This window comes from Petromyzon marinus, chromosome 13 (genome assembly GCF_048934315.1).
Source record: "Petromyzon marinus isolate PM22_M1 ecotype Great Lakes invasive population chromosome 13, UKy_Petmar_22M1.pri1.0, whole genome shotgun sequence".
Classification (NCBI taxonomy): Eukaryota; Metazoa; Chordata; class Hyperoartia; order Petromyzontiformes; family Petromyzontidae; genus Petromyzon; species Petromyzon marinus.
Genome location: NC_133679.1, coordinates 6,193,389 through 6,220,494, shown reverse-complemented (window position 1 = coordinate 6,220,494; position 27,106 = coordinate 6,193,389). Strand labels below are relative to the sequence as shown.

General features: G+C 42.1%; 2 long non-coding RNA genes across 3 annotated transcripts in view; both read left to right on the top strand.

The window, feature by feature from the left end:
* Positions 1-27,106, top strand: part of LOC142924421 (uncharacterized) — a 258,403-nt gene that overhangs the window by 154,491 nt on the left and 76,806 nt on the right. The window lies entirely within an intron of this gene.
* LOC142924420 (uncharacterized) overlaps positions 5,492-27,106 on the top strand; it is a 31,395-nt gene continuing 9,780 nt past the window's right edge. Inside the window, exon 1 of one of the 2 annotated variants that reach the window (XR_012941630.1) lies at positions 5,492-6,226. This is a non-coding gene — a long non-coding RNA (uncharacterized LOC142924420). Of the gene's footprint in view, positions 6,227-22,983; positions 26,615-27,106 lie in introns of those variants that run through there. The other variant, XR_012941629.1, reaches the window with a different exon arrangement.

The following is a 27,106-nucleotide window of genomic DNA, read 5'->3' as shown; positions in this document are numbered from 1 at the left end:
TTTATGGCAACAGCATCGCTAAACGATTTTTTTTATTGGAGTTTAAAAATTATTTACTTTGGTAGATCCTGTATTTGTTGTTGTTATTGATATCGCCCGCGATTAATACTGTGTTGAGGATCTCTAATATTGTTTTGCATTGTATTTAGTGCATTTGTGTAAAGGTCTGCGCACGTGTGTCACACCCAAGCGTGATTGTCTAGAGATAAATTTCGTGGTTGATAGCAATGATATTACAACGCAAGCTACTCGCGTGAACCAATCACACAGCCAGTGCTATCCAAGGGCGCGCCAATAGAAATTAAAACACACAACGTCATTTCAGCAAACCCGTATTGTGCGGGTAAAAGTCACCAACGCCGGTATACCTCAATTAATCTTGGTTCTGGCCTATGGGTCTTTTGAAAAGTAAATAAAATGATGAAACCCACATTCTCAGTGACTGACATGCATCGTTGATATACGATTCTTGGGATTATATTGAAATGCCTAGGGCTAGGTAAGCCAGACATCCCTAACTAGACATTGACAAAAGTCACATTGCTATCCTGTGTAGAGGTATGCACTAGAGTGTCTTGCTGATTTGTTTCAGAAATATGGTTTCCCACTGATCTTTGATCACCTGCCCAATTGTTTCTATATGTAAATATGTCTACTTGTCTATCACACGGATTTTTTAAATGTAGAACATGTAATGTTTTCTTGAACATGTACATTTCAATAATAACTAATGCCTGTGGTAATTTCACTCCCATATGTGTGTCTTTGTATATGAGTTGATGCGATACCGTGTTGGCCAATGCACTGCGCTACGAAACCAACAACCCAAGTTTGATTCCCACAGCTAAAATCAGTGGCATATATCCGAACTGGTCCTGGGTCTCCCCTAGGTCGACTCAGCCTTACATGAGTACCTAGTGCAGTGTGTGAACATCAGCACAAAGGCTGATAATCGTGGTGCTGGCCACCATATCCTCTGTCTGTTGCCGGTGTTTGTGGGAATGACGTTGCAGTTGTTGTGCACTACATTATAAAGACACGAGTTTGATTCCCAGCCATAGCTACCATCGGTGGCGAGTGACAGCAGAACGAGACATGGTCCTTCTTTACATTGACTTAGCCTTAAATGAATACCTGGTGCGGTGTGCAAGCATCGCCATTGGGGAGACAATGATAGCCCAATGGTGTGGCTGTCCACATCACAAACTCCTGCAACGAACAGCCTTAATCAATGCTCGCAGATAGCAATTGCGCTAACAGTCTACGTAGGCTCGACGGAGAATCTATCTTTTGTCTATCATGCTGCAGAGTATATAAATATACGGAGATTAGTGTCTTAGAGATTGGAAACAACGGCCAACACACGTTCAATGCAATTCAGCAGTGAATCAAAATTTATTAAATTAAAAGGCAATCCCCAGTGAGATAGTGTACGTAGCTTGTTAAATTGGATATTTTCTCGCAGAAGGTAAATTAACTCATTTTGGGTATTCTGACGTGAGAATTATTTTTCTCAAGCGCCTTTCTTTCCCGTGCCACAACTGCGTTACTTAAGCCATAATGTTACATCGCACCTTGCCAAAGGTGTGTTAATGTAAATTTGAACCTGCCGTGGCTATTTCCCTAATTGTAATAATTAATGTACACAGCACCAAACATAATTAAGTATATTTATAAACACAGCTATGTAGTTTGACTTTCTTCACATTCACGGGTAGTGTCGGTTATCGCCGTGTAGCGTAGAGCTACACGAAGCAAACTTCGGTTGCCGAAGATGACAAACACGATTGCAGCGATCGTTTATTTAAAAAAAAAACAGCGTATCAATACACGTACCGCGAGTCTGCATGTCAACATATGTTTACATTTTAATAATTTATATTCACTTATCGTTCAATTCATGTACAATTTCTTTTCGCGATATAAACCAGTCATTAAAATGTGTGACAGAGTAATAGCCCGGTGTATGTCGGGGGGAGGTGGGGGGGGAGGGGTATGCAACGATGAATATCGAAACGACGTCAATCTAAGCAGTGTACAGGGTAGTAGTTGGTGGAGATGAAGGCTGAGAGGCAACGGATACGAGAAAGGACGGACGATGCCATCAGCGACTTAAGTGCGGGGTCGAAACGACGCAAATCGGGTAGCTGGGTTAATAATAAAGTGACGACGTATTTGCGAAACGACGTAAAAAGTGGGGTGAGACGTAAATAGGGGCATTACTGGTGCACGGTTTATTAACTAAACATGTACAGTTTTTTGTTGTTGAAGGAAATACATTTTTTTTAAAGGCTGCACGTTGGAATCAAATGCAGATTAAGTGTGCATTGGCGAGGGTTCATTCATAATTCCTCAGCAGCCGCAGGCCTCCTCCGCACACCACACAAAACCAACGCGATGATGGGGACTGCGCAGTCAAAATGTCTTCAGGTTAACCACATTTGAGAAAAATCTTGGAGGCACGACAAGACAGCAATGAATCATGGGAAGCACAGCATATCAACCGTGTAGACCTGGATGCCCTGAGCAATCTAACGAAGCACTATATTTTCATCACTGAGCTGAAATCTGTATAATGTCATCTCAAAAGTGTCGACTAACCATTTTGCACGGCTGTATTTGCTCACTCTGATTTAATAGTCTAAAGTCCACTGACCTGCTGACATTTTCGTCACTTTGGAGAATGGAAGTGAAGGAATTCGATCAAAAAATAAAGCAACAATAAAACTGAACGGAAGTCAACAAAACAAAATTGAATGCAATAATCGCTTAACGTGTTTTCCTGTACCAAAACAGGGTGTCACGAATGATAGTTAAGTCATAGTCACGACGTGCCAACTCCGAACAGATGCTTGGGGTGTTTCTTGACTGCACAATCTCACATTGGTGGGCATGTTTACTTACTTGTTATTTCATTACACGTCCCATGGCTCACGGGATGCCGTCATGGAGTTAATGTTTAGCACACCGGCATTGCAATTCAGAGGGTGCCCGTTCCATTTCCCGGCGTGGCAGTTTAAACAAAGGTGCAAGTTTCTTAAATCCCTCCGCTTATGTCCATCCAACAGTACAAATGCGTCCATAATAGAGGTTTGTTTGGGTTATATCGCGTAAATATATGTGTCGTTAAAACCCTCCACCACCCGACATAGCCAACTAGTAAGGGTTGTCACGTAAACAGAACGTGGCCAATTCGTCACTAGTACAGCACACCGGTGTGTTGGAGAGCCAAGCCACAACATTTGCAATCTGAGTACGACGTTTCGCCAGTAATTACAACTAACTTCATCAGGCGATAGCCATATTTGTGAAGAAGTCCACCCGTTTCGTTCCTTATATAGAGGCGTGGATGTGGTGACCACACTTCTGCGCTCTTGCGCAACGTGTGTGTGTGTGGGGGGGGGTGGGATTAATGAGTCAACGAACACTATGCATGTGCATTATGCGAGCCCTTTGATCTTATCCCTGCGATACACCTCAGTTAGTCCACCGTCAGGTCACATGTGGTGGGCTAAAAATGTGTGATTGCTGCAACCTCTTTAAAAATGTATGACAAGCGTAGAAGAGTAGGCCAAATACCCCTTTGACAAGGGGCTGTCCAGAGCTCATTCTCGTGGAGACGCCTTCCACCGGCAGTGGCCTGAGCGAGAAATTGCAGGGCTGTACCTTCACCTGCGCAATATTGTCTTACACGGGGGCTTACTTTTCATCATCTGAATTGACCGTGAGCACCTAGAAACATAAGAAATGGATTGAGGCCACGTATATATTAAAAAAAAAACTTGCGTGATGTTATTCAAAGGCTCTCTCATTGTAACGGTAAAATGGCAAGATAGATAAAAATGGCATTGATATCTGCAAAATTTTATGCAGGGGAGCAGAAAATGTAATCCAAAGCATCGTGCGTAACGTGCTTTCTCACTGCATGCAGCCGAGACACGAGAAACCATAGCAATAAACCGAATAAATGAGTGGGTTATACGATTCACCTCGCCATAATATAAATAATTGCACTTGCTTACAAGTCTTAGATTTGATCTCTGCAGAGTGACCCTGTTCGTGTGCAGCAGCACGGCTTAATCCACACCTCCCATTCCACACTGGTGCTTCTCCCATAACAACATATATATACACACACACATTGCACATCTCCGTCACACCGCTGTTTCGTTTTTGGATCAATAGACACAGCTTCCAGCCCAACACCCCACAGGGAGGGTCTGATGGCCCTGAAATAAACAGCAGACATTTAAAGATGAAATCAATAAGTGTTGGAGGTTTGCTCTTTGTAACGCAGTGAGGGAGTTTGGTTATTAGCTCATGTAGAGCATAACACCTCCCTGCGCCTTGGCATTATTTACAGCCATGCCTTTATTTATTTTTTTTGCAACATGTGTAACTCAATACGTAATTTTAAAAAATCCTGGTTATTTTTCCAACTATTAATTAGTCTGAGATCACGTTTGTAGTTTATACCAAAGCATTCAATGCATCTCCTATATTTTTTGGGCGGTAGCAGGGGGTGGTGGGAGGGGTAAAGCAGCCTCACATTTGTATTGCATGAGATGACATTTAAAACTGTCAATCCAGGCAACGGAAAACCTATCAGACACTTCTCACTCTTGACTGACCTCAGGGATATCTTGTTGCTACATGCAACGGAGCTGGCTGCCAATCTGCTGATAGATTGATTTTTTTTTTTAGAAGGGGGGTAATTTTTTTTCCAAAGGACATATTTTTCCTTAGTCATGGATTTTTATTTTCTTTACCACAACGAAACAAAATGATAACGCGATTTTTGTTCCTTTATACACAGATGAAAAAAAAATGCACCTCGCGATAAATACACCGGCGTGTTCATTTATTAGCGTACAATAAACTTGCGAGATTACGCTTCAAAATATCACTTTTATACGTGTCTCCATTTTTTCCCACCTAAGAAGCTGTTGGCAGAGTTATAAAGGATCCCTCCCAAAGTGAGACTCACAGCAGGGGATTCTGAAGCTGATACAAAATACCCTGCTGTTTTCCTTGACACTGCAATCCACACTGCAGCAGCATTTAATTTTATTGGCATTATCTATTAGGCAGCCATCATTACTAATTCACGGTTACTTATGACATCAAACAACCATCTCAGGACACAATCAAAGTCCCACTTCTCACTCCTTATTGACCAGGGCATTTGCATTTAAAGGATCCACCGTAGACACCTCAGCTCCTATGATTTCACCGCACACGTAATTCAATAACAAGGGAGCAAACGCGCAGAGTTTGGTTTGATACTTAATACGTAATTTCCATCCATCCATCAGCACCACACGATGACAAATTATACAAAACAGAATTACAAGGATGATTCATTTACATACGCAAGCACGAGCTTCGTAAACGAGTGATAATTATCGATGGCATTTTGTTTTAAAAGCTGTCCCTCACAGAGTTGCCACCATCTCTCACTGCGGCTTGGGTTGATGGACCATTTGGGGTCGTTTGCTTCAGCCGCTCACCACCTAAAACCGCCACTGTGATAATAAATACCTTGAACCTAGTTAATTTATAACTGTGCAGTGTCAAGAGTTAAACAAGCACCGGAGTGCCGCTTTGTATTTTGCGTACTCACATTGCACAATTACAACAAACATACTCGTATTTTATATGTGTGTCCTGCTGGGGCGTGATTAGGATCGTTTGGAAAGTTACAAGCTTCTAATCCTGGTTGGGCTTAACGGAGCACATGATCCCTGTGGGATCAGTAAGAATCACCACGTTTGTTAAGACACCAATGATAGCCTAAAGGAGAATATACTCGCTCCCGCCATGGAAACGTGGAATTTACACCACTCCGCCAACGAAGTCAGGGTCACCGATGTCAACGGCCATGAGTGGAGTTTGCAGGGGGGCACGGGGGGGGGGCGCAAAGCCTCGCCCAAACTGGACACCTTTATTAATTAACTTTGAGTAGTTTACAAATACAATTATAAATACATTCATTATATGCACCCGCGATTCATAATGTGAGGGACAAAGCGAAGCCCTGCCTCCCCCCCCCCCCCCCTCAAATATAGAAGTCAAACTCCACCTATGTCAACGGCTGCTGTTCCCATTGCACATTTCAGCATGGAGAATGTGCCACTTGACTTCGGCTAACATTGCCGAGGTGTAACAAGGTGGCGTTGTCTCGGCCCTTCCTGTCTGCAAAACAACGTCCTACGACAAATCGAACGTAAGTACTGGGTCTGATGCGATGGTAGATCGACTGCTCTCGCTGAATGGTAATTTCTGATTGCGAACGTGTATACAATCGTGAACTATGTCGGTGGGAATGGAGGTGATGGGTATATGCGTAAGCGATGAGAAAGAACGGAGTGAACAACAACAACAACAACAGCAACATAAATGTAGGGATAGCCTAAGACCTCTTGTAAAAGTTTTGTATTTGTAAAGTACACTAACATGACAAACTGTCACGCAAAGCTTGCCAACCATTTTGATATGGGCATCCTTTTTTAAACTTGTGAACTCGATGACACTTCATGAAAACAGGAGTGTTTTGTTTGATGAAATACCATGGGCAGCGTAAATTCCTGTCCATTTTGTAGAGATACGTAAAACTTTACAGACATCATTGTTTTAGAACATGTAAGTCAAGCAAGATATCAAAAGTGTTTTTGGAATACACATCCAGTTTTACGCGCTGCAGAAAAATGCATGCAAGGGGCATCATGTGATTACAATTTCCTACCTGTAAAGTAACTACAATTACCGTCAGCCATGATCAGTCCACTAGTGGGTGAAGGCCTCACCAAGCCATCGCCATCTCCCATGGCGCTACAGTGAAACATCTACCTAGGATCTGCACGCGAGTTGATTTCATTCCTCCATCTCTGCGGTGGACATCCTCTCGGGCATGCTATTTCCTTTGGCTCCCACTCCATTGTTAATCTCAACCACTGACCATCATTTAGTCGCACGTTCTGCCCAAGCCTATCGGTTTTGGATGTCTTAAACCTGCATATATTATTCCCTCATCTATACGTTCCTCATCCTTCTCTCTCGTACTGTATTTTGACCCACGCATCTCTCCATGTACCCTTGTTTCATTTTCTTCTTCAATGTCCCTGTTTTTAATCTGTATGTCATAACAGTTCAATATCTGCCGATTACAAACTTTTAAAATATCATGAAGAAAAGCAGGCGTTCTCTAAAGGTACATCCAAATACACCACAAATGCATTCAAAGTGAAGTAAGAATGTCTCCCTGCTCGAATGAGCAATGCAGTCAGACACCGCTCATTATGTTAGTAGCCGTGAACACAGCGGTGGAAATTCCACATTCCTTTGTGGAGACTGTTGCTGGAGCCACACTATTCACAGCAGTGCCTTGACATATCTGCCTTTCGGTCGACGATGATACATCTTTTATCATTGTACACTTTTTTTTGCACGTGATTACCATAGTTAATTTCAGCCATGCTAATGCTGATATCGTGATATGTCAACAGGGATTATTTCTGTCCGTGTATTATTGTGCATTTTTTGTCTTCCTCTCAAAAAAGCCAAAGTGATTGTAGCTCAGCATTGAGTCGGTGCTGATCTCCTGTTTACATCCCTGAGCCAGTGATGGAAAATTCCACACTCATATGGCAACCGCTGTTGACTTCCCCCTGAAGGGATACTCATTTTAATGACCCCAGAGGGATGATGGGCTGAGTCAATCCAACCAGGATTTGAACCCATAACCTGCTGTTTGGAAGCCGCTTGCTCTACCGCTGAGCCAACCGGGCCTGTTTTTTTCTGTAATTCCAGATTGTTGATATTGCACATGTATATATATAGATATTTTACTTTTGCAAGGGATTCTTTTTTTTATTAAAAAAAATAGTTGTTGATGAATTAGAAGTGGTTACACGTTGCAGATAACTGTCAAGCACGCACCACCAAGAGCAACTCAAGACGGTGGTGTACATCGCAGTCGAGAGTAACCCGTCTCTTACGGATCAGTTTAACTCCTAATTCTGGTTCTGCACCTCTTGCTGTTTTATTAGCACTAAATCTGAAGTGATTATTTGTACACCCTAACGTACATTTCTAATCAACTGAACTGAGCTGAGTACGTACATAAAAGCAAATATCTAAAGACGATACAAGTGATAGGTGAGAGTTTAGAAGTTGATAGCTTTAAACTATGTGACCCCCCCCCCCTGCCCACACACTACACACGCATTCAGTGCACTGATTAGTTTATTTAAGTTTGCTCAATTGTCGTTTGTAAAAATAAATAAGCCGTAGGTTCAGAAAATACAAAACAGCAAAAACATTTCCTCAGGTCAAACTGCTTGTGTCCAAATGTTAGAACAATAATCTGATGAGACAGGCGCTAAAAGTCAAGCAGCCTTTGCTCTGAGCATTATCAATTGCAATGCTAGTGATAACTGTTTATTATGTTTTCAATCTGAAATTAATTCAGAAGCGGTTTTTTAATGCATTACCACTGAATTATGAAAAAAAACCCACAATAAATCAGGCAAGTGAATAATTAATTTGGAATTCCATCATTGCACTCCCACTGGTTTTGCAACAAGAAGCTGCGGATAGAAAGGAGAAAGGTGCTAACAATGTGTGACCGACGTCATGTTAATTATTGTAAATGTTTTCAGTGTACAGTACTCTGTTACATCAGCTTTACATTAAGGGGACGTGAGAGTGTCTGTTTTTTTACACTCAAACAGAAGAAAAAAAACCGGCTCAAATATATATTTCACTTACACGTGTGCAGAAAATATGTTTTATTTATCAACGCTTCCCGTGTATAAATGTAGAGCGCCCTTTGTCAATGCGCTTGCTTGATGCGGGCCTCCCAATGCGAGGGGAACGTGACCATACCTCACCACACCGATCAGTGCAGGCTGACGAGTTAGGAGCGCCGACGTGTAAGCCATACGAGTACAGAACAACAATGGACGTTGCCGTGCCGCTCTCGACTGCTCAGCACGCGGCTCCGCAGAGCTTCTGTGCGTGGTGGTCACCCGTCAAAGGCGCTGTCCAGGCACGAACCCGCTTGGCTCTGACGAGATGGTGAGCATTCTGCACGATGTGCTCATCGCGATATTCATTTAGAGCGTAGGGGTGGAGGGGGGGGAGGACCCCTTCAGCCTTCAGCGATAGTTCAAATCATGAGCTTCCTTGACTTTTTAAGGCAACGAACAATAACAACAACAACAACAACAAAAAACACTTCAACCTTTTGAATTGCGAAACTTCACGACAATCGCTCGCATATGCACTTACACGTATGATAGCATTACGATATAACGGCAAACGGTTTGGCAATTTAAACGGAGAACATTCCAGTGGCAAAAAAAAACATGTTAGCAGGCAGCCAGCAAGAGCCTCACTTTTTTTTTCTTTATATATAAACTATTACTAGAACGCCAGATGGATTTGCAACACAAGTGGCAGCTCTAAAATAAATGCTTCTTCAAAATGAGAATAAAAGGAGGTGATGTACGGACAGTGTTCTCCATCAAGACACCACATTGCATTTACAAATTAACAACACCTGAGGGAAAATACAAAAAACGTTGCAATTTCCTGTTACTTTTTTCTTTTAAAAATAGGATCGGTCTGTTTCGCCATGGACGCTGCTGCATGAAAACAAGCATATACGTGTAAAATTATAACAATAATTAAACAAATTATACTATAAACTAACTCCAAGCTTCCGAAACAGACATCGTAATTTCGATGGGCAGACCGTAGTTTTAGTCTTAAAAAAAAGGATTCAGGAAGAATGTCCTTGATCAAAAAAAAATTGTAGGTGAAATATTGCATGTAATTCTAACACAAATTCATCGTTGAACTCAAATATAACTACGTGTGATTTGGGCTAGTTTAAAATCCCCGAATATCATGATGATGTCATTTGAATGTTTGTCAGAGAAAAGCTAAATACAGTTGGCTATAAATTACATACTTCTGAGTTTGATTTAAAGTAGCATTTAGGTTTGCGTGTGGGGCACGAGGAAACCACGGTGCCAAGCCGAAAAATCCAAAAACGCACCTTGAACATCCCCAGCAAGGGACAACAACAATTACTCAGCCAGTACCTGGTTATGCATTCATATTGAGAATGTAAAACATTTGTTGTGACTGTCACGTGACAGGCATGACTTTCAGTGACAGTGGGAGTGAGCGACTGCCAGCTATATGCCGTGTTGGCCAAAGCTCACTCAAAAAGGATCCTTCAAGGGATTTCAAAGGTGGCTCTGGGATATCCGCTTCCACCGGCTATTCTAGAACACGAGGGGTCACGCTGGTCTACGAGAGAACCGAATGGATTCTTAGTGTCGTGACGTGACACCAAAACGCCAAATTGGGATAAAAATTAGGGAACAGACAAAACACTTTTTTTTCATCCAGGCTTTTAAACATTAGTTTAGTGATGTGAAATATGAGCATTTACGTCTGTGTGACTAACAGGTACAATGTGTATCGAGTGCCAGGTTTAAATCAAACTCAATCGCAGTGTGGGATCACATCTTGTGCCACCATTGCTAATATGACGCCATGACACGACTCAAACAAGAATATGACGATAGCGTCAAATAAAGACTTTGGCAAACATTGCATTTTATCTGTTCACACTCAGCTTTGAAGGTGCATAAACAGTTATTATTTCACAGCTGGCCCAGCAGATGGTAGCCCTCTGTGCTAAAATGACATGAATTGGCTTTGGGTATAAAAAAAGGCCTACAGTGCTATGCCTTTCATTCTATAAACTGTGTTAAAGAAAATACACACGGTGACTGCGAGGCATGGAACACAAAATAAATGAACTGACTACAAAAAAATCGAACTGGTCACTCATTGACCGACACTGTCATTGCAAATGCTTAGGTTTGGGCATGGATCTGGGGGGTAGGTGGGTAAAGTGAACAAAAAATAATTAACTTACCAAATGATTTACACAGCTATGCCATTAAACCATGGCACATTGCGCTTTTCCTGTTCCTGTTTTTAAAGGATAACAAAACCACTAACCTTAAGGCCGTCGTGGTTTTTGACACGTCACATGATAACATGTGCCACCTTGATCGATGTTTTAGCCTTGGTTGTTCCCGAACAATGGATAAATTTGTTTATTTATTTATTGCACAAGCAATGGTGTCATAAACCCCTGAATGCATCCAGGGATCTAATATATTGTGTCCCTACATCTAGCCTTCTCGCAGACTTTTGTAATACGACGTGAACTTTTTGTTGTGCATTGCGCAAAGATTTGTGCTTATTGTACAAACTTTTTAAACAATATGTATTTGGGGGTCTCAATCTGATACAATTAAACATTCCGTTTGTCGGTTGACTTATGAATGACAATGACTGAAAACCAGAAATATGCTGCAGAGCATAATTGCCAAGTGCCGTACTTGTAAAATAGATAAATAATTATGGACTTACAGTTAATACTAATACTGCAATCATACTATATATAGGAGTGTCATGTGACACAAAACACACGTTCAATTAATACACACATTCATCTGTACAAAATAAATCAACGTCTAACATGTAGGTTTTCGCGACCAATATCATCCATAATACAGATAATTTTTTCGTGTTATATCACGTAAATGTAAACGTGTCGTTAAACCCGCCACCACCCGACACAGACGATTAGTAAAGGTTTGTCACGTAAACAGAATATGCCAATTCATGATGATGCTAGGTGTGCTGTACTAGTAACTAGTAACGAATTGCCATGTTCTGTTTACGTGCCAAACCTTTTCTAATCGGCTGCGTCGGGTGGTGGCGGTTTTAACGACACATTTATATTTACGTGATCTAACCCCCCCAAAAAACCCTGTATTATGGATAAATCAACATGTATGAAGAAAATTGTTCTGAAATGTCCTTCGCCATGGTTTAATTAGCTGTTTCATTCAAATTATGATTATTAAGCACAAAAATTACCGCTACACGCTCAAAAGCTTGAAAATAAAATAAGGCCTTATACTTCTGAGAAAAACATTTTCAGGACAATTTCTGATCCAGTGACTTTTCGTACGAGCCAGGAGTACACTACACTGCTCGATGTCAATACTCTCATTATTTAGTGCATTAGACATCCCTAATTAATTCCTGGTGTCAGTGATGCATCAGGCGATACCTCAACGCCTTTCAATCACAGGCGTAAATAATGAGGCAACATTTCATGGTCTGGAGAAATTTTACGACGTATTTCAGAGTAAACACAGCCAAATCATCATCTTCTTCTTTCATGTCCAAGATAAGGCAGTGAGCAAGTGAATATCTATTGGGACACTGTCTCTGTATGAACTGTACACTGTGATCTCTGATCCGATGTGTTATCAATACTCCGTGGGCAGGACTTCACAGATCGAATCCTGCTGGATCGAAATGTGTGTCCGTTAATTGTGCAGAAATGGAAGGTGTAGATGTCTTTGTTTCCACCAGATGAAATGACATGATTAAAGCATATTCCTCCAAGCTCGTATCGATTTATTCCAGCCATATTTCACGAGAGGGCCTTATTTATTTGTTAACGTATTCAGCGGGTAAAGCTAACCTTTGTTACCTGTGGACGTATTAGCCTTTTGTGTTAAAGAATCTCAATACTGCCTATACATTTTGCTTCAAAATATACACATCACAAAGGTAGGTTGGTAAAATAATGAGTCGAAACAATGTAACACTATGAGCCAGTAATGGCTCGTCAATTTACTTTTATTGTATAAGCCGGTCACCACGTTCGAGGGAAAAGATTAAGTGGACGGTGAAAGAAAAGACGAAGTTGACGAAATATGCGGTAACAAATTAGGCCCGTCAATTTGGCGGTAAGATTTTGGCAAAAAAAAGCTGACGTCCACCTTGCGCGCGACTGACAGCGAGCACCCAACTCGCCCGTGTGACAATGTGGCCGATCCCTTCTGATGCGAGGCCAGTGGTGACAGTTCCACACTCGTGCATTTGCTTTTTGTAAATCCATTGGGGGGGGGGGGGGGGGCGGGGTAGAATCCAAACGAGCCTTTGACAGTTCAGTAAAATGCTGCGCTTACTTTGGTCGCCGCATCGAGCGCTTTCGGATGCGCTTCTACGGTCGTCGGGAATCCTCTTCCTTCCGACATTAAGAGGCCACTGGGAGCTATCCACTAAGACATTAAGATTGAAAACTCTATGAACTCATTTCTTGAGAACTGCTTTTTGGTGTTTAGCTTGGTGTCATCCCCCCCCCACCGACACCTACAATTAGCGTGTTTGGCTACGTGCGGTGTGATCCACCTGCTGCTGGGAACAGTCTGATCCGAAGAGCGCGTCATTAGATTTAAAAGTAGCAAACATTCGCTATGCCGCCTGTAATCCAGCACTGTGAAGGCAAGGGTTGGTAGATTGCACACATGTTGTGAAACTTCCTTCCTGTGGTCGTTAAGGTGCTACACCCTGGCTTGCCAGGAGTATAGCAGGTATACTAATCGCCATCTGTTTCAATCTGTGCAGTGTTCTTTCCAATGGTAGATGAAAGAAAGCCTTCTCGTGGTCCTGCAATAACACACGCCATCTCCTGCTTGCACCTAAATTGATCTCATTGCTCCACCACCACCACCACGGTGAGCATCCTCTCAGGCATGATCTCTCCTTTGGCTACCATTCCAACACCAGTCTCATCGATTCAGCTGTCAACCCTTCGAGTGACGTATCCTGCTCTAGCCCTCTTAATTTGCTCACCGGTCAATTTGCTGCCTCTCACTTGCATTTGTACCCGGGTCCATGTGTTGCTCTTTCTGTGTCTCAGTGTAATTTGCAAATATACATCTCTAAATGCTTCTCTGTACACCTTTTTTCAGCTTTTGTTCCATTTTGTTTGCCATTGTCTATGCTTCTGATCATGCTCATGGATTGGCAGTACGTACTGATTGAAAACTTGTCTCTTCAGGCACAATTTGAATGCTGCTTTGATAATAAAAATTTAAATTTTCTAAACGCACTCTATTCTGTTCTTGTATGCCTCTTTAGTTCATGATGGTGATCCAAATCATTGCCCTCGGTATGTCCTGTCTATATTTACGTGTTTATACACATATGCGTTCATAATTTTACGTTTGTTTTACAAACAATGTGATAAAGTTGGAGTTGTCACAAAGTTGGAGGAACAAAACAAAACTCACGTACACGAACTTATTTGATTACAAACCTGATTTGTAAATCTTGGGGTGTTTTTTTTGTATTCTTTGGAATCTACTGAATTATCCAGTGGCAGAGTGAATGCATAGTTAATCTTGCAGAAACTCTTAATATAGCAATTTCAAGTGACTGCTTCATCCAAAAAATAAAAGCATGTTGAGAATATTTAATATGTAGGCTTTTCGCGACCAATATTATCCATAATGGAGGTTTTTTTGGGTTAGATCGCATAAATATGAATCTGTAATAAATCGGCATGTTTTATTTACGTGACAAACCTTACGCGATCTAACAAAAAAAACCCTCTATTGTGGATAATTGAGATAATTTTGCAGGACAGAAAAAAACAACGCTTCGTTGAATTAATAACATTTAATGCGTTCTATTTCTGCTTTGAAAAAACCCAAAAGTGTTAGAATTCCGGAAGTCGCGTAATTATCGAAACTTCAAGAGCATTCTTGACAACGAGTGGGGGAGATGGCCCCGGTACATTTTCTGAAATCGCCGCAGGGAATCTGTTCTGTGGAGAAGCTGGAAATTGACTCCCGGGAGTCAATATGATCAGGCCAGACACACGAAGACAATATGCCACCACCGCCTCCATATATATAAACACCTTCTATTGCAGCCGTGTATATATTTTTTTTAAATGAACACACACATGCACAATAATCTGCGAAAAGTACATTTGCAGGGATTAATAAAGAGCTAATATGAACAATTTTGGTGAGCGTGCAAAATATCTTGCGGCAAGCCGTTGGCACTCTCAGAGCATCTCACTGGGACAATTTAACGTGGTTTATGACTGCAGGAATTTCTGGTATTTGTTAGCAGAGTTGACCCTCTGGCACGCTTGACTACCTCCATAAACTTTACCATCATTTTTTTTCAGCGTGCATTATTCACGCTCGTGCACGATGAGTCTATAAACGAGGTACGCGCGCTGTTTTATTTTGTTTACGCGATGAAATGTTGACAATAATTCATGCTAACCATTCTGTTTATCGCTTAAGCATCGTCAATTCAAACTTCAAGCGCGTCACTGCAAGTACAGTTGTGAAACGTGTCACTGCGGTGCAAAATGTACACGTATTAAACCTTCATTATTTAATCTTTGTTGAAAACAACAGCAAAATAAACATACAGGATAGGCGCTTTGGTAATGGTTGCAGGCATTTTCCATATAATGTGCGAGCTCTTCTTAAGCCAGTCAAACAGGTAAGGGGGGGGAAATCCATTACAGCCTGTCTATTATTCTTCAGCCATACCTGGTATAACTCAGGCAATGCTCATATCACGTCGCACACATCACTATATAAAGATGTGTACTGATGCTTACGTGTGATTTTTTTTGAAGGTTGACATCGGATCCCATGAAAGATTGAAATGTGTTCATATTTGTTGTTGTGCCTCATTGATGCGATGGGCCCATCAAATCTCATCTCCCTCGGTGCATTTCGCACTTTGTCACCATTCCAAAAGTGCGGCGTCATGCTCCGAGTTGGAGCGGCAAACTGGCGCAATCAGAGAGTGATAGCAGCAGATAGCAGCAGGATTGACTCACTGCGTGTTTAACCCACCTTAATTCCCTGGGAGAGGCGAGCCCGGGGGAGTCTCCGCCATCTCCTGCTGTCATCTACAGTCTGGTCCCCACACCATACGACAGACAGCTTCTGTCACATGCGTCATGCTCTGTAACAGCTTTGCCTCCTGTCCGTCCTTCCCAAGGCTTTGCCCAAAAACTGGCTCGTTGTGTTTGTTTTTGCGTTTGTTTGTTTTTTTTTAGACGGGAACCCAGTATTCCGACGTGATTGTGAAAAAAAAGTTTTGACAGACCAAAAAAAAACACTCGCCAATAATAGAAGCTTCGTTTTATTTTATTTACTTCATTTATTTATTTTAATACACTTTCACGACAGGCGGCTTTCACAATCACCATCTGCAGAGGTGTGAAAGACCTCGAGGTGGCCAAAACCAGCGAAGGAAAAAAAAAGCGTCTGACAGCACGCGAATGTAGCCACCCGAGTCCAATCCCTCTCTTTCAGCCCTGAAATGGTGTTCACGCCTGCCTTTCTCCTCCCGGACAGCTCTCTGACACTAATTGAGTTGATTAGATGCGGGAGATGAATTCATCTTTGGTGGGTCAGCCTCCATGGTGACACCTTGAATTGCATTCCAGCTGCAAGCAGCACTTTTAAGAGCTGCGGCTGCCATGACGACAGTTCATCTCACAAAGGTGTCCTCGTAACAGTCTCTCGGCAAAGCAGCGCTCCGGTGCTCAGGTTATAACAAAGGAGCCGGCGGGTTAGCGTTATCAAAGCCCATTCTGGACAAAGCCATGCCGTTGCTGGACCTTTCAGCCGTATCCTCTCTTGCAGTCGCAAAAGGAGGACTAAAAAAAAATGTTACGAAAAAAAAATTGCGTGCACCAAACTATTTCCCCATCTTTTATCGGCGAAAGATGACGAGGGGCGGGCAACGTCGTTGCGAAAAAAACAGACGTAATGCGCGTCCACGGCGAACCGTGGACGCGCAAGCAAATGGTTAGAGGTGTCTGTCGACATCATGATTGGGGTCTGAACACGAGGTGCCTCGGTACGTGATTGTCACTTTGATAAAAAAAATGACATTTGGTGGAGGTATTTGTGCTGCTCATCGAGAGACAAGCAGAGCTTCGGTACATGTTTTCCTTTGGTTTTGCTTTCAAAAAGACTCAAGAGCGACTGGGATTTCAGTACATTGACTGCTTTAAGTGTCCTTACCTGTAGAACTTTATGAGGTTAACCGTGTAATAGTTTAATTGCATCGTCACTTCGACTAAACTACTTCCAGTTAATTAACCGTACTAATGGGTGTCAGTTTTATGCAGTGCGATGCACTATATACGCATTACAAAAAAATTGCAAAAGTGTTGCAGGAAGTAGCACATTTTAATATATAGTTTCTAACCTAGTACACAGTGAACGTATTCTTTTTTATATCACAATGCAGGACTCACAATAACATTTGCTCGATAACAAACTGATCAATATCAAGGGTTGCTAGCATCGGGCATGAACACGATGTTTTTTTTAACGGCGTTGTCGCCGCGAATGTTTGCACATTTTCACGTCCGTTCGTATTTGCGATATATTGGGCCATGGCAGCGAACACAAATTAAGCAATTTTTTTGGGCGCCGGCTCACCGTGGTTCTGCTGCCTTCGCGCCCGTCTGTGGTTCCTCCTCGCACCTCTCTGTGTCATTGTCTCCCTTTGAGAGCGAGCGAATGCTGCGCGCCGAGTTGAAATCGTGAAACTCGTGTCACCGCGCAACGGTTGGGGGAAGAAAAAAAAAACCTGAAAGCCACACGTCGGCTTTGAGCCGTGACTTGTCTTTGTTTAACCAACACAGTGGCGCGGCACCTTTACGAGCTGACAAGAGGGTACCAGGATTATATCTACCGTGCCCTGGTGTCATGGCAAAGTCCCAAGAGGAATGGAGCTCTTATGCAAATTTACGTTCATGGATTGAGAAATCGGGAAGCGCACATGGTAGGAAGGGATGCTGGCGTGGCCTAATGGTTAGCAACGCTGGACTTGCAATACAGAAGTTGCCGAATCGAGTCAAACTCCTGATGTGGCAGTTAAAACACTCGCAGGTTCATTGTATTTCCCCCTCCTTCATCAAAGCAGCTGTGTAAATGGGCGCACCACACACAGCCGACAGGTCGCGAACGGTGGGGGAAAGTGTGGGTACTTCACACCTCTTGCAAGATGTCTGGCCAGCCATGGAAGAAGAGGCAAAATCCCCTCTAGAGGTGACTCTCCTGAATCTACTGTCGTGGAAGTCTTTTCACCGTACAAATGCGTTATAAGGTCGCACTCATTGCACACAGAGTGCTCGCCACAAATGAACCCCAATACCTCGCTGATCTCGACCAGGAGCATAAGCCATCATGCGAATTCGAGTCATCCTCGCAGCGGCTTTTGGATGGCCATTGAACAAAGATGTTCACCGCATTTTACGCTTTCGTATAAGCTTCTGCAGCCGTCTGAAACGCCCTTCCTTTCGATATTAGGAAGCCACTGGAGCTATGCACTTTTAAATCATCTAGATTGACAACTCATTTCTTGAGAACTGTTTTTTTTTTGTGTTTAGTTTGTCGTCCTTGCCCGGCACTTCCGATTAGCACGGTTGGCTACAAATCGTGCGAAAGAAGTCCACGTACGTACACACATACAGAAGTGGCGTGAGCAGGTAATTGCAGGGCTGCACATTTATTTTTTTCTCACATGGCAAGACACATCTTAACTCAAGAGGTCACTACTCATGCTGACCTGCCTTCACTGGCCTTCCTCTGAATACCACTTGTAACAGTGAGCAAGAACCCTCCCCCCCCCCCCGTATTGGCTCTTTGCTAGCACCAGTAATGGCAGAATGAGCTCAGGAATGTACTCGCAGCAACCTCTTGTCGTGAACTCTACAAGGGTACGCTGTCATCTTAGCACCAAGTGTTAACCGTGCCAGCAGTTCATCACACTTCGTGTGCACCGTGTATACAACCAGCCCTGCGTCACCGAAATACAAGTCGAACGTTTGAATGGTTATCGTAGAATATTGCGTTCTCATAAAAAAAACTGTTTTGTAGTTAATACATATGAAATATACATTTAAAGCAAATTATAACATTACAAAAACAATACTTTCTTATTTTGGGGTGAATTCACGTTTTGTATTTTTTGTGATATTTTAGTGAGGACGTATGTATGAGTTGTTGCTGGATTTACAATGAAAAAACTGTGTACATATGTTTTGTAATAAAGTTGAATACTTACAAAAAAACTGTTTGGTGACTGCCAATGGTGCTTGTGAGATCTGATCATCAAACAATGCTCTAATGCACCCTAGTGGCGGCTCTCTGAACTGCAGTGAAGACCAGAAAAACATTTGCATTTAAGAAACAATTGATGACCTTTAATTGCCCACAATTTAGTAATAATGCAGCATTTAATGAATTAACTCTATGTAAATGTAAATGCATCGTTTAAATGTAAATCCGTTGTTAAATAAAGTTGTATTCTTACGTACGTACTTTTAATTTCAAATGTTGTACTGGAAATTATTACTTACGAATGTGTCATGGAGATATGGACATTTTGAGAAAAGGATATAAAAAATTATTTGCATAGTTGTACTTGGCAATATGTTTTTCTACATATTATAACAAAACTATATATTATTCTGATATGATTCGTAGGTAATTGTTAGTTTGGTTATGGCTTGTCTAAATATTTTTCGATACTTGTAATGACATTGTGGGGTTTTGACAGCCTCATATATATAAATGCACTCTCCACTTTCCTTACAGAAGAAGCATACTTTCTTGAACATTTTTCTAAATTAAAAAAAAATCTAAAAGTTGGTTATCGATGCTATCATGCAGAAAAATCATGTAATAACATCCTTTTGTCAATACCGCTCTGAAATGCCAGTGTTTTTTTTGCCAATCCTATGTCAAGAAGAGTCAAGGATTTTTTTTAAACCATTTACCAGAAGCGAGACTTTGCAAACGAGCCTTGGTCGATCACAAATGCATCCACGGTATCTCCTTCCCTGTATGGGCTCATCCAGTAGATATACTGCCCTCATCTACTTTTATGTCTGACCTCTAAAATATCAATCTGCCTAATACAAAAGCCTATTATCCAAAAGCACTTAGTGTAACATTTCGCTAATTGCACGCATATCCATGAAGCTTGACATTGCTCCTGCGTAATGCACAATAACGTTCTCGTCTCTTCTTCGAGAGTTTTGGTAATTAACTTTCCAAATGTAAGCAAATATCATTGCCCGTTCGTGTCCATGTACACAAAACGGCATGCGCAGTCGCAATTAAAACGCGACACAATATCAATTCTTAAAACAGGCGCTGGTCACATTTGAATAACTATAAATGCCAGTTGTTAAACCTACCTACCATTCCAACCTCAGCAGAAGGCCGGCTCTGCGTAGGTAAACGCTCTCGGATCGTTAATATAAATATTTCAGGTGCAATCAATTTGGCGGAGAGAACGAAGCCCATGAATCCTTTCCATGCGTTACATCGCCGGCCCGCGTCGTGTACTCGTGGGCGTGGAAGCACCAGCGACTCCGCTGGTTTCGAGAGGTCGATGTGTCCCCTTACACGTGTCCTCGCGAGCGAGCGTGTGCTGCCCATGCTAGCAGCTGCGTCTTAACCCCCGTCTGACCTACGCGGCTGACATCGGGAAGTTCATGGGCCGCCTTTTAACGATCGTCGCGTCCGCCGGCCGCGCGGGATTGAATTGCAAACAGCTTTCGGTGGCCGTGGAAAGCGGGGGGGGGATCTTTTTGCTTTTTGCCTGCGAAGACGCGTCATGGCAGGAACACAAATGATAGCAGCTAATGCAGTGATCTTTTCAATTCGAAAATAGCCTGAGTGCAGTAAAAATCTCCCGACTAATTGGGGGGGGGGGGGGGGGGGGAGAGCCTATGTGCTTATGGGGAATGTCTAACACGCTGCAAATAATGTCACGAAATGTAATTGTTTCAGTTAGATTACATTACATGTACATGCAATTAACACCGTGCACGATTGATTATCATGTACTAACTTCGTAACAAATAATTAAGTGTTCGAAATGCAGTATTTACAACTTCATAGCACTAAATACATAAAAATGTGTATCGTACCATTTTATAGAAGTCACTTGCCGTGACCATGAAGCAAAGGTGGAAGGCTGAGGTTACTGGATGTGAAATGCTGAACATATTTTCTGACTATCTTGAAGATTAAAATTAGCAAAATAAGTGTAAAAACGAGACTTCAGACTAACAGCACGAGCAGAGAACACCTGTTAAAGTTCACACCTTCCCTGAATCCCATGCAAAATTGCTGCTATATATTTGGTTAATTTTAACATCATCGGCCCTTCTGGCTCACCCAAAGTATTGAACTTGGCTTCGTGAGGTTTCACTGTTATAAACTAATACAATCTTCCATCAGCAATAAGAGTTTTGTAAATCAAAACGTTTAATTCACGCAACTGTTCAGTGAAAAAATTGAAATGAGCATGTTCCATTAAAAAAAAAAACGGAATATGTCTCGCCGGGGAATTCTGTAAACATAATCAACAATAAAGTAACGAACATATTTTCATATATTATTACGGTATTTAGTAAACACATTTACATTTAATGTCGAATAATGATATAAACATGCTTATTATTTTATACGTGCTTAGTATTTTATACATGGGGTGTAAAAAAACTACATTTGTTCGGCACATTAAGCAAAAACACACCTAAACAGTATCCCAAAAGCCACTCAGAGAAATTAAATCCTTTATTTTCAAGTGTCCCCTCTATTTTTTGGCCTAAATTCGTGATGGGGTGGGGGGGGGTGGACAGAGGGCATGGAACAGACAGTGGGCATGGCTTGCTGTAACTGCATGCATTTGTCAAAGTGACAATGTCTCGTGCAACGCCATCCATCACAGTGGGAGTGGCCAAACGCCCCCACCACATGGCCCTGAGCGTGGAGAGGGGGACGCGCCACCGACCCCCAGTCTGGCACCAATTCACTTACCTGGGAACACCCAAAACCTCCTTTCCCTCATGCCAACAGAGCTATACCTGCCAGGGTGGCACCATGGACGCAAGGCTTCTTGCCCAACCGCGCTCAGCTGTATGATGTCTCTCTTTCTATATACAGTGAGGGAAAAAAGTATTTTATCCCATGCTGATTTTGTACGTTTGCCCACTGACAAAGAAATTATCAGTCTATAATTTTAATGGTAGGCTTATTTGAACAGTGATATACAGAATACCAACTAAAAAATCCAGAAAAACGCATGTCAAAAATGTTATAAATAGATTGGCATTTTAATGAGGGAAATAAGTATTTGACGCCTCTGCAAAACATGACTTAGTACTTGGTGGCAAAACCCTTGTTGGCAATCACAGAGGTCAGACGTTTCTTGTAGTTGGCTACCAGGTTTGCACACATCTCAGAAGTGATTTTGTTCCACTCCTCTTTGCAGATCTTCTCCAAGTCATTAAAGTTTCGAGGCTGACGTTTGGTAACTCGAACCTTCAGATCCCTCCACAGATGTTCTATGGGATTAAGGTTTGGAGACTGGCTAGGCCACTCCAGGACCTTAATGTGCTTCTTCTTGAGCCACTCCTTTGTTGCCTTGGCCGTGTGTTTTGGGTCATTGTCATGCTGGAATACCCATCCACGACCCATTTTCAATGCCCTGGCTGAGGGAAGGTGGTTCTCACCCAAGATTTGACGGTACATGGCCCCGTCCATCGTCCCTTTGATGCGGTGAAGTTGTCCTGTTCCCTTAGCAGGATAACACCCCCAAAGCATAATGTTTCAACCTCCATGTTTGACGGTGGGGATGGTGTTCTTGGGGTCATAGGCAGCATTCCTCCTCCAAACACGGCGAGTTGAGTTGATGCCAAAGAGCTCCATTTTGGTCTCATCTGACCACAACACTTTCACCCAGTTGTCCTCTGAATCATTCAGATGTTCATTGGCAAACTTCAGACGGGCATGTATATGTGCTTTCTTGAGCAGGGGGACCTTGCGGGCGCTGCAGGATTTCAGTCCATCATGGCGTAGTGTGTTACCAATGTTCTCTTGGTGACTATGGTCCCAGTTGCCTTGAGATCATTGACAAGATCCTCCCGTGTAGTTCTGGGCTGATTCCTCACCGTTCTCATGATCATTGCAACTCCACGAGGTGAGATCTTGCATGGAGCCGCAGGCTGAGGGAGATTGACAGTTCTTTTGTGTTTCTTCCCTTTGCGAATAATCGCACCAACTGTTGTCACCTTCTCACCAAGCTGCTCGGAAATGGTCTTGTAGCCCATTCCAGCCTTGTGTAGGTCTACAATCTTGTCTCTGACATCCTTGGAGAGCTCTTTGTTCTTGGCCATCGTGGAGAGTTTGGAATCTGATTGATTGATTGCTTCTGTGGACAGGTGTCTTTTATACAGGTAACAAACTGAGATTAGGAGCACTCCCTTTAAGAGTGTGCTCCTAATCTCAGCTCGTTACCTGTATAAAAGACACTTGGGAGCCAGAAATCTTTCTGATTGAGAGGGGGTCAAATACTTATTTCTCTCATTAAAATGCAAATCAATTTATAAAATTTTTGACATGCGTTTTTCTGGATTTTTGTTGTTGTTATTCTGTCTCTCACTGTTCAAATAAACCTACCATTAAAATTATAGACTGATCATTTATTTGTCAGTGGGCAAACGTGCAAAATCAGCAGGGGATCAAATACTTTTTCCCTCACTGTATGTACACATTCCGTGTGTAGATAGTGTATATACACACACTAGCTCAAAAAAAGTCTAGGCCCAGACGCATGCAATATTCTGAAATATTAGACATTATTACGAAGCCACTGGAGCTATGCACTTTTAAGTCGAGATTGAAAACTTACTTCTTTAAAACTGATTTTTGTGTTTAGTTTGTTGTCCTTCCCCGTACCTCCGATCAGCACGGTTGGCTCCAAACGGTGTGAAAATAATTTTACAAAAATACGTGCATGAGGTAATAATGATGATACAATACATTATGTTCGACCCAATGCTGGATGAAGGCCTTTTTACACAATGTAGCTTACGTGGATTGTTTAACCGTACTTCACCATGCTGCTCAGTGCGGGTTGGCGAAAGGGATGAGAGGGGTAGAGGAGTGGCTTGGATATCACTCGCCACCGATGTTGGCTTGTGACTGGGAATTGAATTTCGGTCGCCGGGTTCAGAACGCATGGCTCTAACCACTTTGACACTGCTACACCACCCCATACAGATAGATACAGTTTAAATGTACGTTTAAAAATGAACTTACATTCCAAGAATACTTCTCTTATTAAATTATGAATTAACTCGCGGAGGCCATGGTTAGTAAAGAGAAAGTGCGCAGAAAGGTTAGAAAGCAAACAGGGAGATCGGTGTCTGAAACCACGCAAGACATGTTGAGGAAGAGGAGGATTATATAAAAGAAAAGATGGAGATGCGAAACAGAACACTGAACACACAGCACCATGTAAAGTGATTAGGAATAGAATGAAAAAGGATGGAGATTGAAGACATAAAAGCAAGCAGTGAGAGCATGAACTCAGCAAAAGCGAGGTTGATGATTGTCAATTCGCAAACGGTAGCCGTTCGGGAGAAAGATGAAACCAAGATGGAAACACAATTCACGATTTTAAAAAATGTTTAAACTATCAGAAGAATTTAGTCAGAAAATAGACCGTCTCTCAGATGTAGAGGAAGAAGTTCTAGATGCCACAACTGAAGAAGTAAATTGTGCCCTTTGTCGTATGAACGAGGGGAAGACTCCTGGACCAGATGATATAACTCCAGACATCATCAGATAAGGGGGGAGTCATTTTTCGAGACTTATATATGTTTTCAATCAGATACTGGAAAAGACAAATTACTTTCAATTAGCATTGCAACTTTGAAAAATCATTTCATTCAGCAGAACTTAACACAATAATCTAAGCTCTCACTCATCAAGGCCTAATTTAAAAAATATTGTATGAATAAGGCAAGCCATTTGCAAAAATAGAACGTTCCTGCCTTGACTGCATAAAGAAAGTACCAAAATAATATTAAGAGGAGAGTCAGACTAGGTTATTCACAGTGCCAGTATAAGATATTTCGTGAACTTTAGAAATGGAGAAACAAAAGCATACATATCAATGGAGATAACATTTACCATCCCGTATTTCCTGACGACGTAGTCATCCCTACGTGCAATGGCAATGACCCGCAGTAAATACGAGAACAACTTAATAAACAATGCTGGAAAGTTTGGCTCAAAATAAATGAGCAAAACAAAGGTCATGGGCAAGTTCGCTAAACAATGGGGCCATATCTCTTTGAGGGACACAATTGGAAGACATCCGAACGTGTGTACCTCATGCAGCTATGGAGGATGGAACGGAATCCAAAATAATAAAATAGAGAGTCAGACGAGAACGCATTGAAGTTCTTTTGAAAAGCTGACCTTGATAATGAAAAGTAACAAACCAATGTACCTCGAGAAGAAAGTAATCATTGTGTGTTACCGACTGTGACATATGGGTCATAAACATGGTTACTGACAAAAAAAATCCAACAAAGACTGAAAGTGCATGAAGAAACTTGGAGAGACGCATGCACTACATAGATCAGAGAACATACGCAGGTTAATGACATGATTTCAACTAAAAAACATGAAGAGGACTTGTTCAGGACATGTCGTGGGAAAAGACATTGGTCCATGGTCAGAAATACATATGGAGTGCGGCCCAGGGATGGACGGCATTCGTGAGGACATCCACCAAAAGAGATGGAGTGACAAAATCAGCTTGTTTGCAGGTGCTATACGAATGATGGCATTGCAATATCATGAAAGATGGTACTGGCTTGTGGAGGTTTTGTTTTATCCAGCAGTGGATGAAGGATGGCCCACTATGTCAGTGATGTCTCATTTCCGTTGGTGCTTCCAAGCTGGAAGTAGAACGTGCTAAGTTTCTATGTCACAGACCCATTATTCATACCTTTTTTGGTAGAATATTTAAGGCAATATAAGTACAGTATAAGTACAAGTTACCAAAACCATTTGCAAAGATCTGCACTGGGATTGCACAAAGTAACACAATATAAATCATGAGAGGAGGGAGATAATGAGTTGTGTTCATACAAAGACTATTGGGTGACATTAGAAGATGTTTTCCCAAAACAATTGACTGGAGAAATAACGGCATAACATTTTTTGTGAACCTGCGATTCGCTGAAGGAAAAAAAAAGCTGTTGCAACAACCAATGAGGATGTAATGCAGCAAGCGAGTGAATAACTTTAACACGTACGGATACAAAGTGGGGCTAAAGGAGAAATATCAACAAAATCAAACGTGCATGTACAGAAGATGCGCTGAGAAAAAAAAAGTGTGCTGGGACACACCCAGTAAACACGTTGGCATGTGGTTGGAACCTTTGGGTTTGAACACGACCAGGATTTTAACTCATTGAGATCACGAACCCAGTGATATATACAGTGATATTATCTTGCTTTAAACATTCACGGTGTACATGTTTAAATAATGCACGTATGTCAAACAACACCCGTTTGTGATTACACGTTTGATAATGCACAGACGCGCCCGTGTGCACACCTCTCGCAAAAGATGCGCAAGCAACACTTGCGATCATCACAAGGCTACGACACCAGATGCACTCAGACACACACACACACACGCGCGCACACATAATGCGCATGCCCATTCTCATCGCAGTAAACATCTCCCCCACCCCCCCGTCCCAGAATTGTATACGAAGACAGCGTAGGAACGGTCTGTGCAGGAGGGATGTTACAGGCGAAGCTCGTGGCGTCTGTGAGCTGTAAGTAACCTTGCCAGGGTCTTTGTTCGCAGCATGAAACGAAGCCACGTGAAGGGCATCGATGTCTGAACATCATACACCTTCAGCGACCACAACCAACTTTACAGATGTGAAATCTTAACGGGACATATTATTGTAAAATTAAGCGCAGTGTTCATACTCCTAATTCCTGTTGTTATTGCCAGTAGATGTTTTTTTTTTCCATACCTCCCTGTTAAACATACGCAGTGACTGGACGGGTGGTGTCGTGGTTACAATGCGTGACTATCGGCAGTAGATTGCCAATTCTAATCCGGGTCAGCGGTGGATGCAATTGTACATTCATTTCGGTGGGAAGTTTAACAAGGGAGACTTTCCAGCCACCATGGAAAAGTGGAATTTTCCTCCTCCTCATGCTAGTTGTATTAGTGAACCACTTTGCTTTTATGTTTGAATATATATACACAGAACATATGTAGTGGTTTCTACATTACGGTGTGCATTAAAGGTTAT